Below are 9,736 nucleotides of genomic sequence, written 5' to 3'. Positions count from 1 at the left end.
TCTCAAAATGAGAACATGTAAAGGACTTTTGAGAGGTTCATCTTATTTAGGACAGAAAAAACACTTCTATTTAGCTTAAATATTTGGCAAGAGTAGATAATTGAATGCGATCTGCAACAGCTGTGAGAAATTATACCAGCATATCTGACGGGACAAAAAACATACTTTCTCCAACCAGACAAAAACAGTATGTATGTATTTTAAAAGGTCTTCTTTGTGTATGACAGGGTACCACAGTTAAACAACTCTCCTGGAGAAGGGGTGTATCCTCCCAAGAAATTTGTTCTTGGGAAAAAGGCATCTACGAGAGAAAAAGCCTTCCAGAAGTCCCTTTTACACACATGCACCCCCTTGTCTCTAGTGGGTTATGGAATAGAGAAAAATGCCACACAACTTACTGATTCGTTTGATGCACTGGCTGGGGAAATTTTTAGCTACTTGCACGATTTCACAATGATTACACACTTAATTCATACAACACAATTTTATTTTAAAATTCTTTGCTACGCATATAACACTGCTTAGCTTTAAGAAATACCACAAACATTAAGACACATGTAGATACATACACTTTGAATCAATACTATTATTTTTTATAATATACTTACAATCCTAGAATTCCGAGAAACCAAATCCCCAGGTACACCTTCATACTTTAGTTATGGTTTTAGGGTTGGTCTCAGCAGTGATAGGAATGAGTCCCCTTCCTTCAAGTGTTTTCTCGTGTATGTGTTTGATAGAACAGACTGCAAATCTGTTCTGAAGGGGTAATGCAGTTCTGTGCAAGTAGGGGTTGAGCAGCAAGATATTCTTTTGTTGCTCAGCTATTAAAACCAGCCTCCATCTGTTTTATTCTCTTCTCTACTGAAAGACAGGAGTGCATCAAGTACATTCCCCTCCACCTAGAAAAAGAGAAGTGATCTGGAAGTGCAAATGCCACTATGCAGGATTCAAGAGGGATGTCTTGGACAAATGAATTGCAAAATAATTGCCACAGACATCAAAGGGGTAAGGCTTGGCCATAAGGAGGTGGAGAGGGCAGAAACTTTGAGGAGGACAGGTGACCAAGGAAGAACAGAATTAGGATACATTCAACCCACTAAAGAGCATCTAATCATTAGCAGATAGTCAACAACCTATGAACTTCACTTTGGAGATATGAAAAAGCCTTCAGGGAATATACCTTAAAGACATCCTTGCAGTATGCCATTACCAAGAGTTCTTAAAGAAAGTAAGCTATTTTCATTGGTAATTCTATAGTAAGAGGAGCATACAGAGAATTCAGAAAGGCCCACAAAGATAACAAAAGAAACGGACTGCTCCCCATTGTACAAGTGAGATGTAATGACAAAATCTTGTAGAATGCTGAAGTCATCAGTAGGGACCTGTCAGGTGATACTGAACTCTTAAGAGAGTCGATACAAAATTTAGAAAAGCATAAGAGATTTCATTTCTATTCCAAGATCCCAGAAGCAGCAAGTCAATGTAGTCTTCTCCACATCCTTCTATTTCCCATAAATAAGAACGCAGAAGAATATTGAAGGGTTAAACGTTAGCTACAGACCTGGTATAAATAAGGAAGTTTTGGCTTAACACAGGGTTACTTTCCAGTGACAAAGGGAGCTCTAATACAACAGCATGCAGTAGGGTGGCTAATCTCTGTTGCAGATGAGACTTACCTGCAAGGAGACATTAAGGTAGCAATTCAAGAGGACACTATTTAGAAAACAAATACAGAACAACCCCAAACTCAGACATAGAAACTGAACTTGTATATAGTACATGAAGACCGTCATTTTTCCATGCTTAAAAAAAAAAACAAAACAAACCAATACTAGAACTTCCATAACAAGCAAGGGAATGCAGAAATTCTCATTTGTGAAAATGTGAATGTGATAGTACTGAAGGTGGAAGAACAATTCACATGAAGTATGTTAAAAATTCTAGTTATCATCTGTTTAAGGATGACAGATTGAGCACACAAACTGGAGGGGGAGGTGGTGCACTAAAGAAACCTCCACTTGTTTTAGGGTATTGAAACACAACAATTTACTGGCAGGGAGGAAGAAAGGGGAGCAGGCAAGAGGGAACCTCACTGAAAGAGGTATAATTTACTATCGTATACCTTCCACTTACTGAAAGGTAACCGTATGCAGTGCACATAGGCGCTTGCCATGGAGGAGGCAACACATTACATAGGAAAGCCCTCACAGCAGATTAAGGATATGAACATGCAGAGTTATCACTAACTCCAGAAGAGAAAACCTGAAACGTGTGTGGCTCAAAGTACTCACAAGTCTTAAGGGTATGAAAAGAAGCCTGTTACAGATTAGGGAAAAAGCATGAGAAGTTACTTCCCTCCCCCACTCCCACCTGCAGTATGCACAAAGAAATAAGGGACATTAATTTGGGGAGACATATACTGGAAGGACAGGCATGCAGTTCATGCCAATCAACAGAGTTGTGGAAAACAAAACAATTTATGTCAAACAGCCTGATTTCATTCTTGAAGATATCGCAACTTTAACTGATAAAAGCAAATGTTTAGACACAACAGACTTTTGTATGGTATCTGAATTTGTACCTTGCAACATTTTCATTAAAAAGTGCACTATGCTACATCAAAAAAATAGACAATGTTAATCTATTTCCTTATCTCAAAAATTAGTCTAGAAATTAGTTAACGGAAAGTCTTTATTGAACAGGGATACAAAGGTTTGAAGGGATATGTATTAGTCCAAATTTTATTCTACATCTTTACACCGACTTCCAGATCATTAATAAAACAAATTTTAAAAAAAGCACTCTTGATAATATTTATGGATAATAAAAATCAGTCGAATCATAATTTAAGGCAGTACATACTTGTACAGCAGTCTGGATCCCATCTTTGACTCAACCCAAATCAAAGAAATTCATTTTAACATAGTCAAATCAAAAGTCAAACATCTGGGAGGAAAAGTCACATCTGCGGGCAGTACCATCCAGAAGGACAGACTGTATCCTGGAAGGCAGATTCGGAAAAGGATTTGATGGTCAAAAAAACAACTCAATATCAAGAGTCATTGGATGCTTTGGCTAAAAATCATTAATGCAAGCTTTGGATAAACACATAGGGGGATGGCAAATAGAGAAAAGGAGGTCATTTTTATCTTTACAAAGCGTCGATGAGACTGATGTTAAGAGGTCTACATACAGTTCTGGTATAGAGGCTTGCACAGGACTATATATTTAATCCCACTTCTAATCCACCCCACAGAAATTTTCTGACTTGTTTCCATCCATGTGTTCCCACACCTCCCCTCCCCTCCCACCCCCTTGGTATTTTTGTCCTACACCCATTTGCAACTTAAATCCCACTGAATCCTGCACTTAGAACAAACTGCCTGACTTTATTTACTTATTTATACCAATCTGTTTCTGCAAATTCCCACAACCAGAATTTTGCTTCCACCCAACCCAACCAACAGCAAAATGTACTTTCCAGCTCCTGCTAACTGGTTGGCAAGTCCTGTGGGTCCCAGTAATATTATGCTGTTGTTGTAAGGCTCCATTTCCATGTTCCCACTGTTGAAAAATTGGAGATGGTGCAGGAAAGAGCCACAAAATAATTCAAGGAATGGATAAAAATGGCTTACATTGAGCTCCTTAAATCCCACAATCCTTTAAGCTTATCAAAAAGAATACTGATATGCGACTTGATTACAGTGTTTGAGTAACTTCAATGAGGAAAAAAAAATGCTTTTTAATCTAGAAGAGAGGCATAACAAAAACCAAATGACTGGAAACTGAAGTCAGGCAAATTTTCAAATTAGAAATTAGACATGTTTTTAACAGTAAGATGAATGACCACTGGAACAAACTACCAAGGAAGTATTGGCTTCTCCAACTCTTGATTTCTTCAAATCAAGACGCAATGCATTTCCGGAAGGTATGCTTTAAATCAAATGTTACTGAGCTCAATGAAGGAGTAGGCAGGTGAAATGCAATGGTGTGTGACATAAGAGGTCACATTAAGTGATCAAATGGTCCTGACTGGCCTTAAAAACTATTAAATTTGTTTTACAGTGACAGAACCTGAAGACTTGACACAGAAAGGATATACACATATGTATAAAAATAATTCATAAAATCATTTAGCAATGTCAGCACTTCTGCTGCTTCCTCTACTTCACTTCCCACTGGTCACGTAGATCATTTTTTCTATTAAGCATCGAAGACTATCAAAGAAATTAAATTTTCTCTACTAGAGAAAACACAGAAATTCTGTTCTTAAGTGGTTGCCTGAGTAAGTTTAGTGGGTTTGGTACTACAAGAGGTCTTATTGAACAAGGAAGGTTGAATCTAAATAAAGCAGAATTCAAGAGTCAGATTACAAGGATTTTATTCCCAGCTTTGGTACTACCTGGCCGTGCTCATGTTAGTGAACTACAGCCTCTTTCGCTTGCATTTTTTCAGTCTATGGAATGGACACTGCTTAATCTGTAAGGGTGTTTTGAGACTCATTGTTTAAAAGCCTCAGATGATTTTAGTTGAATTTACATTACAGCTGCATCTTGATACAGCCTGCCACATCAGGATGAGTCACAGTAGGAGTTATGGATTTACAGCACTTGAGAACAGAAAACCATACCTTTAGAAATTATGTTTACATCATCCAAAAAAAATTTGGGTTTTTGTTTTTATACTAGGCCTACTAAGAAATGTATTTAAACCCCACCTCCACCCCACAAAAGCCTAGCAGCCACTGTTCCTCTGGAATATTGGATTTCACCGCAGTACTGCACAGTGTAAAAGATGGCCAGCAGAGGGAGTACACAGTGACTAACACTGTCCCCTAAGAGCATTGATAAGCATGTGTAAGGGCTAGTGTACCAAAAAAGCATAGCTAGTCATTTGTGTTCTAAGAAACAGTGAAATAAAAAACATGAAGTCCAAAGACTGGAAAATGAGAGGACAAGAAAAGAACCACAAGTTTCTACAAGTCAGTAAAAACAAAAGTAATAAATCCAGGCTATTTTTCAAGAACTTACTTTTCAGTGTCTGTTAAATGTGATTACCAAATTCTGCTAAAGCATCACAGTGAAGCAGGACACTCCAACAGCACGTACCGCAATTTGAAGGCAACACCCAATGTATACTGCATTTGCCATGCAAGCACATTTTAGTAGTACTCAAACATGCTTATTAAAAAAAAAAAATCAAATTATGTCATAATTCAAGTAGCATCAATAGAGTACTCAGTATAACAGACTTCCTTATTTTCTGGGATAGTTCCAATTTATTACCATCTGCCCCTTAGTTCCACTCTGTTTTTAAGCATAGGTCAATGAGTGTTGTTTTAGTAGTTCTATTTTCACCTCTAGCTTCAAAAGTAAAAGTAAAAATCACTGAACAAAATTTAAGCATTAAGTGACACAAACTTCTGCTTGCTATATCACTTCATAAGTCTACAATGTCCTTTCTGCAATATGGTGGAATCAAACAGGTGGAAGTCTCCTTTCCTATATCCTCTCCAATGTGAAAAGTGCACTTACTGATACAGCAGTATGTGCACGTGTCCTGTTTTGAAACCTGTCTGGGTAGCAACCAGTCTTACTACGCTTTACAAGTCACCTTGGAATCCATTTTAGCCCTTAAAAATACCAACACTCTCCTTATAGTTATTTATACTCTAAAATTTAGCAAAGCTTCTGATAGATTTATGCCATAAAAAGTTTAAAAATACTCACGAAAGGTTCAGCTTGTGAATATCACAGCAATATTAGGAAACAGACTGTGGCCACCATCAACTAAGATGTCCTATACAAAAACACAGCTTTTCCCTAAAGTTACTTTTTTTAGCAGGAAGTATGGTATTTCTTTGGTGTTCAGTTTATCTTAAAAGTACATTTTCAAACAGTCTGTACAAATGCAGCTTTATATTAAAAGACACAAATATCAAGGTGACCTGTTTTGTTTGAGTTCATGAACTGAAAACATCTGTAAGGAAACCAGCACACCTGAAAAGGTGCATATACCCACCAAGTAATCCTAATTACAGATGACTGCAAAATGACAATTTAATACATACATTTAAATGATGTGTATAACCATGCCATTCATAGAGTTGTGTGGTTACAAAATTAGACATAAAATACTAAACTGACAGCTTGATTGTAAGTATATGCATTTAATGTTATTCTTTATTACTTGTTTCTAAGAATGTAAGAGAAAGCACTTACATAGCTATATGCTTCGCATGATGCAAGCAATATATAAGCAATGCAACTAAAACATAAGATACCTGGCAAGAAGTCATATTTATAAAATTAACAGCCCTTTGAAGTCATAAGGAAATGACAGAATATGGAAAATTATATTTTGCTTCTCTTACGTGTGTTCAAATGAAATTTTAAAACTTTCCAGACTTCCTAGTGACATAATGCCTTAAAAAAAAAGCACAGGGAGTGCCATATGTTTAAATGCTTACATTCATATTTCTACTTTTGATCAAATTAAAAGAAAAGAAAAAAAAGAAAAAGAAGAAGAAAAGGAACACTCAGAGATGCAAGAGCGTTCTGTTCTAAGAGCTTAAGGTTGACTGAAATGCTTCCATTAAAATGTATCAGTCATATAGCTTCCCCCATTCAAGGGGGAAAAAAAGCCATAAAGCTAGTTAGCTAGTATCAATTTTAAATTGAAGAACAAAAAATGACTTTGATAAAAATCTACTTAACTGCGTCAAGAAAAGATTAATATAAAATACAAATTTATAAAGTCCCAAAGAGTTTTAAAGCATTAAAGCAGGATTCTCAAAATTATACATTCATATTTTGCTTTAGGGGCTTGGAGGACACTGATCGTAGAGAAAGCTTTATTAGATAAAACAGACATTAAAGCTTCCAGGCAATAAAAATAGTACACAATGTGTTTACATTCTTCTAGCAGCACACTTTAGACCTATGCAAAACTGAAACAAAAATGTAAAAATTAACATTTGAGATGACAAGTTAACAGAAGATTCAAGTTTCCTTTCATGGTCAGACCACAGTAAACCACCAGATCATTAACAGTTAAATTCAAGGCAAAAGAGCTAACATTTTAAATTGTATTCTAAAGATGCTTTAAAAAAAAAAAAACCAAAAAAACTCACCCAGTCTGTCACTATGTGCTTGGTTTTAATATTTGTTTTCCACCAATCTGTCTTGCAGACTGAATAAAGAATCAGATGGTTTCAAAAAACAGTGTGGATGAGTTAAGTTTCTGTGCCCAAAACACACCACAGTTCTACTTTAAATATGAATCCTGACTATTAGTGTGCTTTTGGGTTGGGCTTTTCTCTTACAAAGATAAGCTGTTAAGTCATGCCTTGATTTTAGATCTTCCAACATATAGATTCTTCTAATGTATCCTCCCCGCCCACAATCAACTCCGCAATACTACTACTTTTCTCCCCCCACTATCATCAAAAAAGGCACTGCAGGGCAGACATTCCTCAGGTGCTCGCTAATGGAATTCCCAGGGTCTCTGAGCCGCTTCGGGGATCAAGAGATCTCATAGCCCCTGCTGGGGTAAGGAGCAACGAGTCTGTTCCATTTAATCAAATACAGAATGAATTTTCAGCCCTATTCACTAGGCTGTCTCCAGGGCTCCAAAAAGGCATCAGGGAGCTAGAATCACACTAATGTGGCTCTTTCAGGCAAATATAATTAGTTTGATTTCAAAAAGCCACATTAATAATATCACCTCAGTACTATTATTCAAATCACGAGGGTGATACTGTAGGGAATGAAAAAAGAAATCATGGAAAAGGTTTCATTTCCTTGTAAGTTATGACTTTAAGAGTGACAATCCATATCATTCTATACAGGAATGCGCTTTCCTTTTAACTAAGGATAAAAATCCCCTTTAACCCATTCCACTTAGATACAAACAAGCATTACAAATAAAACTGGCAACAATCCGTGCCCCCACCCCAATTTTAGAATGCATGTTTGAAAAGAAAAAAAAAAAATCTAGTTACAATATTAAAACATCCATTATAATTTTAAAGATGCTTTTTAATTCTGGAAGTATTGAGACCAATAACAAAGTAACAACTTCATTAGTTTTCAATCATTTTTGTTTACAACTTTGTTTACACCTCGGAGCAGACAATCAGCATTGTTCTACAAGTGTGCTGCTAGAAGGGCATCATTCTGTATTGTAATCCTGACATCCAAACAAGGACGGCATCCAAGAGATTCTACTACGTGCCCGCACTGGAGAATTTAAAGAAAAGAATAAACTGGACTACTTTTACTATTAAAAATGTAATACAATGCGACTTCTGGGATCTTCCCCAAACTTCCATTAAAACAAAAAGACAAACAGAACCACAAATTTCCATGCTTCAGTCCACACGACTAGTTGTATAAGGGAAAAAAATTCTAAGGAATTGAAACTTTTGCCACAGCTTCCATTAAACTAAGAATCCAGCATGTAAGTGCCATCTACCTAATTTAACATGAGCAAAGGAGGTCATGGAAATGTTTTACCAAACTGGCAACCATGCCTGATGAGACACTGCAGACACTGGAACAAGAACAATTCAATCAGGTTTACCTTTCAATGTTAGGGGGGAACTGTGACAAGAGCCCGCATTCTGTTACACAAGAGTTCATTCAACCCTGCCTTGCTGACCTGCATAAAGCAACTCATTTAAACAGTCAATTTAATTACATCACTTCAAAAGTCAAACCACCTGCAACAGTAGGCAAGAAATGAAGCAAGCCAGAAGGGCTGGATCAGTATGTTCCAAGATAGTAAGTTTAACACCCAAAAAATATACCCGAGTATTTTTTCTAAAATATTAAAAAAGTCTGAACAGGAGCAGTTCAAACAGGGCAAGAATAAGGCATTACCTCACCAATGATCTTCTGGGAGCTCTGCTAAACTTCCTTCATGAAACTGGGTCTTCCTCTGATGCTTATGCCTTAACTAATGCAGTCGAACAATAATAAAAGCCACCTCACACAGGAGCAGAAATTAAAAAGTAAGTATTACTTTGTTTTTAGTAGTTAAAGTACTACACCTAAACTCAGCCTCAAGAGGTGTCCCCCCTCTTGACAGTAGCTGCCTACTTCTCCAAGCTGCTGATCTGTACACTACACATTTTGGACACGTGCGAGCGCACCAGCGCGTGCTCGGGGCAGTACGAGTGCTGCTGGTAGAGCAGTGGTTATAACCCAACAGCAACTTGCTGCACGCGGAGCGTGACGTGCCCTCGCCCCCAGGGGCGGCCCCTCCCAGCACCCTGCGCAACGCGCCCTCCGCTCCCGCGAGCTGCACGCCAGTACCCCCGCCCAGGGTCCGACTTTGACAGCTGCGCGCCAGACCGGGCCCCGCTCCGCCCGGCGCGAGTCTCTGCCGCAAGACACAAGTGTATGCTTGTATTTACCACACGGCGACGAGCCCTGGGGCCCGTGTCTGCTGCGGGCGGCCCCTCCCAGCACCCTGCGCAACGCGCCCTCCGCTCCCGCGAGCTGCACGCCAGTACCCCCGCCCAGGGTCCGACTTTGACAGCTGCGCGCCAGACCGGGCCCCGCTCCGCCCGGCGCGAGTCTCTGCCGCAAGACACAAGTGTATGCTTGTATTTACCACACGGCGACGAGCCCTGGGGCCCGTGTCTGCTGCCCGCGGGCTGGCCCTGCGATCGCGCCCAGAGGCCTGGAGCTCCCGACCCCTGGCAGCAGCTCGAAGCTCCCCGCGGCTC

At 38.9% G+C, this 9,736-nt stretch overlaps 1 protein-coding gene across 4 annotated transcripts in view; it reads right to left on the bottom strand.

Annotated features, from left to right (window-relative positions):
* The window catches only part of CDON (cell adhesion associated, oncogene regulated), a 103,456-nt gene extending 93,728 nt beyond the window's left edge, over window positions 1–9,728 (bottom strand). For 2 of the 4 annotated variants that reach the window (XM_025216306.1, XM_025216309.1), the window contains exon 1: window positions 9,622–9,728. The gene's annotated coding sequence lies outside the window, so the exon portion shown is untranslated. Of the gene's footprint in view, window positions 1–8,885; window positions 9,400–9,421; window positions 9,442–9,621 lie in introns of those variants that run through there. The other 2 variants (XM_025216308.1, XM_025216307.1) reach the window with 2 other exon arrangements.
* Window positions 9,729–9,736: the final 8 nt, after the last annotated feature.

The sequence above is a fragment of the Alligator sinensis genome, unplaced genomic scaffold, assembly GCF_000455745.1.
Source record: "Alligator sinensis unplaced genomic scaffold, ASM45574v1 scaffold1368_1, whole genome shotgun sequence".
Classification (NCBI taxonomy): domain Eukaryota; kingdom Metazoa; phylum Chordata; order Crocodylia; family Alligatoridae; genus Alligator; species Alligator sinensis.
Note: the sequence above shows the minus strand (reverse complement) of the source record. Positions and strands in the feature narration are given on the sequence as shown.